At 42.0% G+C, this 6,879-nt stretch overlaps 2 non-coding genes across 2 annotated transcripts; one reads left to right on the top strand and one right to left on the bottom strand.

The window, feature by feature from the left end:
- Positions 1-228: 228 nt before the first annotated feature.
- Positions 229-300, bottom strand: trnat-cgu (transfer RNA threonine (anticodon CGU)). The gene has a single exon. It is a non-coding gene; the product is annotated as a tRNA-Thr (tRNA).
- Positions 301-6,522: 6,222 nt separating this feature from the next.
- On the top strand, positions 6,523-6,594 carry trnat-cgu (transfer RNA threonine (anticodon CGU)). The gene has a single exon. It is a non-coding gene; the product is annotated as a tRNA-Thr (tRNA).
- Positions 6,595-6,879: the final 285 nt, after the last annotated feature.

The raw sequence follows: 6,879 nt of genomic DNA, 5'->3' as shown, positions 1-6,879 counted from the left end.
CACCCGTGGAGTGGGGGGGCTGTACCAAGCGCACGTTCCTTCCCAATGCTGAGGCGATCATTCGGAAGATGGGTGTGAAGAGAGACAAGCTTTCTCGACTAAAAAACAAGGCAGGATATGCAAGAATACTAACCACTGGCGACAGTTATGTTCTCTTACTATTGAGACTCCTACATTGCGAGTTTTTTGAAGACATTGAAACTGAAGGAAAGCGGAGACAAATGAAACAGACACGGGTGGGGATTGAACCCATGATCTTCAGTTTACGAGACAGACGCCTTACCACTTGGCCACCGCGCCATCAAATAAAGATGTGAATAATGTTGTTCAAATTATTTTTTTCTGAATCTGGTTTAAATCGCCTGGAGGCAGCAACAACAATAAAAGGGATACTTAACAAGGAGATACGCTGTAGCAGTGCGACTCCAACAGATGCTCCTGAAGAGACTGGAGGTTTAAGCCAACTCTTTAGAGCGCTGGGCCGCGTTACTCTCAACAGCTCTTGTTGTTTGACCTAGTGGTTTTATAACGCGTGGAAACGACCGCAACTTCGTTTTCTGAGATGCTTTCTCTCACGTGGTGAAATCTCGACCTCTTTGGCATCTCTGGCTATAGTTCTTCTGTAGAGCAGGCTTTCACACCTCTGCTTATAGTGCCCTTGAAGTCATTTTATTTTTACAGGAAGACGCATTCCCTAACGATCTCTCCTGTTTTAGAAATGCTTCATAAGGCGTGTTTGATTCAACGGACAAACAGTATACTAATTGTACAATGCAGATTTATGCGGCATTCGTACTGGATTTGAGTGGGATTCTGAAATACTTCTTGCAAAGGTATTCAGACTTTCTTGAACCTATAATAAAAACACGGACCTGAAACTCCCTAGCTTCCAATCTCTGATGTTGCTGTCCTTAAACTCGGACGTGATGTTCTGCAGACGTGTGCATAATGTCCTGTTTTCTTACAGTGTACACATTTTGCTGTTCACGCTCCGCATTCATCTGCTTTGTGCATTGTTAGTCCGCACCTGTAACATGTAATGTCAGCCGTCCCCTGTTCTTCTACAGTATATCTCTAGCATGACTGCGTCCTGCTGCTCGGCTTTTGTTTGTAAAGTTTGAGCGAGCGCCCCGTTCAGTGTCACTTTGTCACTGTGGTCAGAAAGCATTCTTGATTCTGCTTGAGCTGCTTCATGAATTCTAGCGACTGTAAGAGCTCTTTCTAAAGTCAGCCCTTCCTCCTGCAGCAATTTATAGTCTCTTATGTGCACATTTTTCCACAAGTTGATCTCTTAACATGTCAGTTTCCAATACTCCAAAGTCACAAGATTTAGCCAGTCCTCTTAGTGCAGTCACAAAAGCATCAACAGATTCGTCCTGAGACTAAGTTCTCTGCCTAAATTTATGCCGTTCCAAAACCACATTTCTCTGCGGTGTAAAGTAAGCGTCTAAGGCAGCTACAGTCTGTTCATATGTACCTTTTTCAACAGGGAGGTTGGCGAAAATCCGCTGCACGGGCACCCAGATACAGTGCAGTAATGTAGCACGTCTCACGGCATCCGGAGCTTCTGTAGATCCACTGGCTATTTAAAAAAATCTGTACGACTCCATCCATATCTTGTATTCCGCATACAAATCCGGAGCTCCGAGTTTCAGTAGAAGCGGTAGAAAAAGCTGGGCATAAGCAAAGCTTCTCGGCGCGGCTGCCATATCTTCCATGGCGCAAGCTAAACGAAAAGTCCGAAAATTCAAAAGTTCGTTTCTACCAGCAAGAGAACTAAAATCTGCAGTGTTCTGCTCGCTTTGAGTCCGTCAAGCACTCATCTCTCGTCGCCATAAATGTTGTGTATCTTAATAAAGAGACGTTTTTATATTATTTTAACTATTTTGTTAACTACACAGATCACGCCCTTACACCATATATTCCCGCCTTCTACTCTCTCGTTCTGTTGTCTCGCGATGTCTACTCACTATACTACATTTAGCATGACTTCTTGTTGCAGTTGAGCTCAAAGCTGGAGATGATCTCCATATTCTACCGCACTAACTAGTCCGAAACGTAGTACACAGTACACACTTTTTAAGCGAAGTCAGGTTGTTAAAAAATTAAACCAGCGCCCTGTCACAGAAACGTACCCCGGTCTCCCGCGCAACAAGCGGGGGTACTCAGCACTATACTAACGAGGAGCGCTTGTCTGCAGCTGAGCGTCAGCTTTGTTTACTGTCAGCAGTCATTTCCTCATTTCCAAAGACTTTTTCACCTGCTCTCAGCTTTTAAAGACGGTCATAAACGCTCAAGAAGTAATTCATGTCAGTTTGAAGTCTGTTTCTGTTGTCTCAGCTCTTGATAAAGAAAAGCCGTGCGTGGGAGACTCCCTCTCTGAAGAAGTTTGCCGTCACCCTGCGAGGGAGAAGAGCCATCAATCACCGAGGCAACCACTGAGACAGTTAACATTAAACACGTGAAATGCGAGATGTTGTGATTTTTTTCTCGCTTAAGGCTTCTATCGTTTCTACTCTAACGAGAAAGACCTCTTTATTAGAAGTGATATTTTAACAAACGTCTCCAGGGTTAATTGCGACCTGAACTCAACGCCTTAGACCACCAGCCATCTTGCCTGTGGTACTTATAATGAAGTATATATTTTATTTCTTTCTACTCGTTGATAAGAAAAAAGTGAAATCATGTAATTAGGGAAATGTCTTTTTTTCATGGGGAAAACTAGCCCGAGCAAATGTAAAGTTTAGAGCAGCGCTCAATAAAAATGATCAGAAACCGAAAGCGCTTCTTATACGGATCAGTATATTCCGATACCACTGGTTCTGCAGAAGAAATAAGAAAAGCCGAACTCAAAGCACTGTGTTGCCATTACGGCTACTCCATCTGCAGCTGCTTTAAGATTACTCACACTGTGTTGCCATTAAGGCTACCTAGTTAAAAAAAAACTTATCGTCACCTTTTTGAACGTGATTATTAGACACCCGTTAAATCTCCACCGAGGTTTCTTGAGAGATCGTTCAGCGAGCGAGTAATAAAAAACTAATTCGCTTCCAACCTCTGCTGTCGCTGTAAACTCGGACGTGATGTTCTACAGATGTGCAGTGTGCCTTTCCTCTTGTCTTATTCAAGAGTACTCACTGTGTGAGCTCCTCACTGCGTGTTCTGTACTCTACTGTGATTTAATTTAGATGATTACGTGGAGTAGAGTGACAAGATCTACTTGAACATTTTCGGTTTGTGAAATGAAACACTAAATACACTACTGTAAATACAAGTAATGGACATTTAAAATAACCACAGTACAGCTAGAAGAGTGAAAGATAAAGGACTATTTAGAATGATATTCACAATAGACTTAAGAACAGTACAGCCGCCCGAACACGGACTTGAACCCTGGGCTCTCAGATTAAAAGTCTGATGCTCTACCGACTGAGCTATCCGAGCTCTGAAAGAAAGCTGACACTGTCGGGATCCTCGCAAGTCACGTGTCTCTTGTGCCGAAGAGCAGTCATACCTGACCCGTCTGGAATGACCACTGACAGACTTTATCCAGAAGCGACGGCACCACTCCCAGTAGAATGAGTGAGAAATACAGCATGACATGGGTAGTTAAGGGGCTCCCACAATCCATCTTTCCTCACATTACTGATTTTTTTCAATAGCATTTTGACCTTTTTTCACATTCAGATTTTTTTACATTTAATAAAATCTTTTAATCAACAACATTAAAAAGAAAACAAATGGAACATTTTTGGAACAATAATTAAAAAAAAAAACTTTCAATGCCTTGGTTGTATATGTGTGCACACCCTTTATAAAAGGAGTTGCAACAGTGCTGAAATTTAAAGAGCATTTCTGTAGAGAAAACAGCATTTTTTCTGCCTTGATGTTAAGCTTAGGGAGCCTGTCTTTTAGAAATTCTGTTTCTTAACACCTTGCACAGCCTCCTGACAGACTAACAAATACTTTTTGGAGAAATTGGCTCACACACCGGAAGACACTAACGTTTATTTACGTTAGAGTATGTGAATAACAGTTTAACCGAAAAAGTTTGTAATTGTGATTTTGTTAAAATTCATTAAATCGTCTATCAACAGTAAGAAATTATTAAGAAATTGTTTTATTTCATAAACTATAAGACAATTAAGAGAGTTTAAAGGTCATATCCGTCGCTTATGTTCTTTTAACTCTAGCGTTCAGGATCCAAACCCAGGTGCGGACGGTTGTGTTTCTTGAATCTCTTGTAATCATCAAAAGTCGATGTGTAGTCCTTCACTACTTTCTCGAGTTGTGCCATGGATATTTTATACGATCAATACTTGTCATGCTCTTTTGCATTTTCCTTAACAAACGGAAAAAGTTCAAAGTGTGTTTATGGCTGTGCTTCACATCTACACGAGAGCACTTGTAACAGTACAGGACACGCAGTGAGGAGTTCGTGAAGCTTTCAGTTCAGTGCGGAGTTCAGAAGGAGGATTCGCTCGCTGAATGATCTGTCAAGAAAATCCCGGGTGAGATTCAACAGGTGTTTTCTGCAACAGCCACGACAAGTGTGAAGCAATCTCTGGATTTCCTGAATTTGAACTAAATTATTAGTTCAATTAATTTAGGATTTAACAGAACTTAATGAGGTACATTTAAAACAGCAGCGCAACTCTGCAGCACGTCGAGTGTGCCTGCATTTAATTGTGTAAACCTGGCTCTCTCTGAACACGATCAAAGAGTTCTCACTCCACAGAAGATTGCGATGTGAGTACTGTAATATAAAGCACCTGGAGCACCACTGAGATGGAAAAGGTTATGGAACAGACTTAGAGATGTGCAGATGCTCACTGATCACAATACACCACTCACGAAGAATGCCTGCAGTTTCCCACTTTCGCGTTTCCTCTACTACAGAGTAAATTAATGGGAATGAAGAAATAAGGAAAGAAAAATAATCGCATTGAAGCTTCAAGAGACTGGGTACAACTTAATCTGTTATTTTTGTATCCAGTCACACGTGCGACGGTGGTTAATTCCCAGACGGGGGAGAGCTTTTTTTCCACCTCCTTACTCCACTGTCTTTCAATTCTGTTTTCTTTGAAAGCTTTTTACATATTTTAAGTGCTCTTGATTAAACTATGCATAGAAAAACAGCACTACTGATGATTTTCATGGACCGATGCGCACTTGTTCTGTACAACTCGAGTGATAAAGCCCTGTCTGCAAATATTGTAAGGATCGTGTTCTTATTTGATAAGTCCTTTTGAGATGTCTTGTCAATGCACACAGGCGTTAGAGCTGAATAATTTACTTTTAGTGGTGTTTTTAAACAAAGATGGAACATGTTATTTCTATACCAGGAAGAAAGGAGCAGACTTTAACTTTAAGAGGCAAAACCGACACCTTATCAAAGCTAATATTAATTCAAATGACATCACAACAAAAGAGTGAAGCCTTGAGTGAATAAAATTAGTTTTCATTAGATGTCTGTGTCTCCATAACTTTGTAGGTGAGAGAGAGGATTGTGATCATTTGCAGGTGCTTCTCGGAAGTGCGGTGGTGGTACAGGCGCCTTCCAAATAATTGAGTCGGGTTTGAATCCCAGCCAGTGCAAACCCAAATCTTTTCAAGATAATCTGTGGTCTGCTAAGACACCTTTTGAAACACTACAACAGGTAACACCCCGTGTGAAACATCATGAGTATCTGTTAAACCTCTCTACCTGCCCGTTCCTCACACAGACATGACGAGGGTCTAGAGGGACATTTTGAGCCGTAGAAACATTTTATCATTCCGTACTTTCCTGTGCAGTCAGGCCAGTTCCACTTCAAGTGCGCCCGACAACGGAGGTCGTTTTGAAAACAACGAGAGTAAAGGGACACTGCACGTCTGCAGAACATCACGTCCGAGTTTAAGGACAGCAACATCAGAGATTGGAAGCTAGGGAGTTTCAGGTCCGTGTTTTTATTATAGGTTCAAGAAAGTCTGAATACCTTTGCAAGACGTATTTCAGAATCCCACTCAAATCCAGTACGAATGCCGCATAAATCTGCATTGTACAATTAGTATACTGTTTGTCCGTTGAATCAAACACGCCTTATGAAGCATTTCTAAAACAGGAGAGATCGTTAGGGAATGCGTCTTCCTGTAAAAATAAAATGACTTCAAGGGCACTATAAGCAGAGGTGTGAAAGCCTGCTCTACAGAAGAACTATAGCCAGAGATGCCAAAGAGGTCGAGATTTCACCACGTGAGAGAAAGCATCTCAGAAAACGAAGTTGCGGTCGTTTCCACGCGTTATAAAACCACTAGGTCAAACAACAAGAGCTGAAGAGCCGCTGTTGAGAGTAACGCGGTCGATCGCTCTAAGGAGCTGGCTTAAACCTCCAGTCTCTTCAGGAGCATCTGTTGGAGTCGCACTGCTACAGCGTATCTCCTTGTTAAGTATCCCTTTTATTGTTGTTGCTGCCTCCAGGCGATGTAAACCACATTCAGAAAAAAATAATTTGAACAACATTATTCGCCTGTTTACTCGAAGGCACGGTGGCCAAGTGGTAAGGTGTCTGTCTCGTAAACCGAAGATCGTGGGTTCAAACCCCACCTGTGCCTGTTTCACTTGTCACTGCTTTCCTTTAGTTTCAAAGTCTTCAAAAAAATCGCAATGTAGGAGTCTCAATAGTAAGAGAGCATAACTGTCGCCAGTGATTAGTATTCTTGCATATCCTGCCTTGTTTTTTAGTCGACAAAGCTTGTCTCTCTTCACACCCATCTTCCGAATGATCGCCTCAGCATTGGGAAGGAACGTGCGCTTGGTACAGCCCCCCACTCCATGGTCTGATCACAAACAGATCGGGTGAGCTGTCAGTCCAGGTTGGAAGTAACGTTCGAAAGCAC

This window comes from Atractosteus spatula, unplaced genomic scaffold (assembly GCF_055471065.1).
Source record: "Atractosteus spatula isolate fAtrSpa1 unplaced genomic scaffold, fAtrSpa1.hap1 Scaffold_234, whole genome shotgun sequence".
Taxonomy (NCBI): domain Eukaryota; kingdom Metazoa; phylum Chordata; class Actinopteri; order Semionotiformes; family Lepisosteidae; genus Atractosteus; species Atractosteus spatula.
This window is presented reverse-complemented; position numbering and strand designations above follow the sequence as displayed.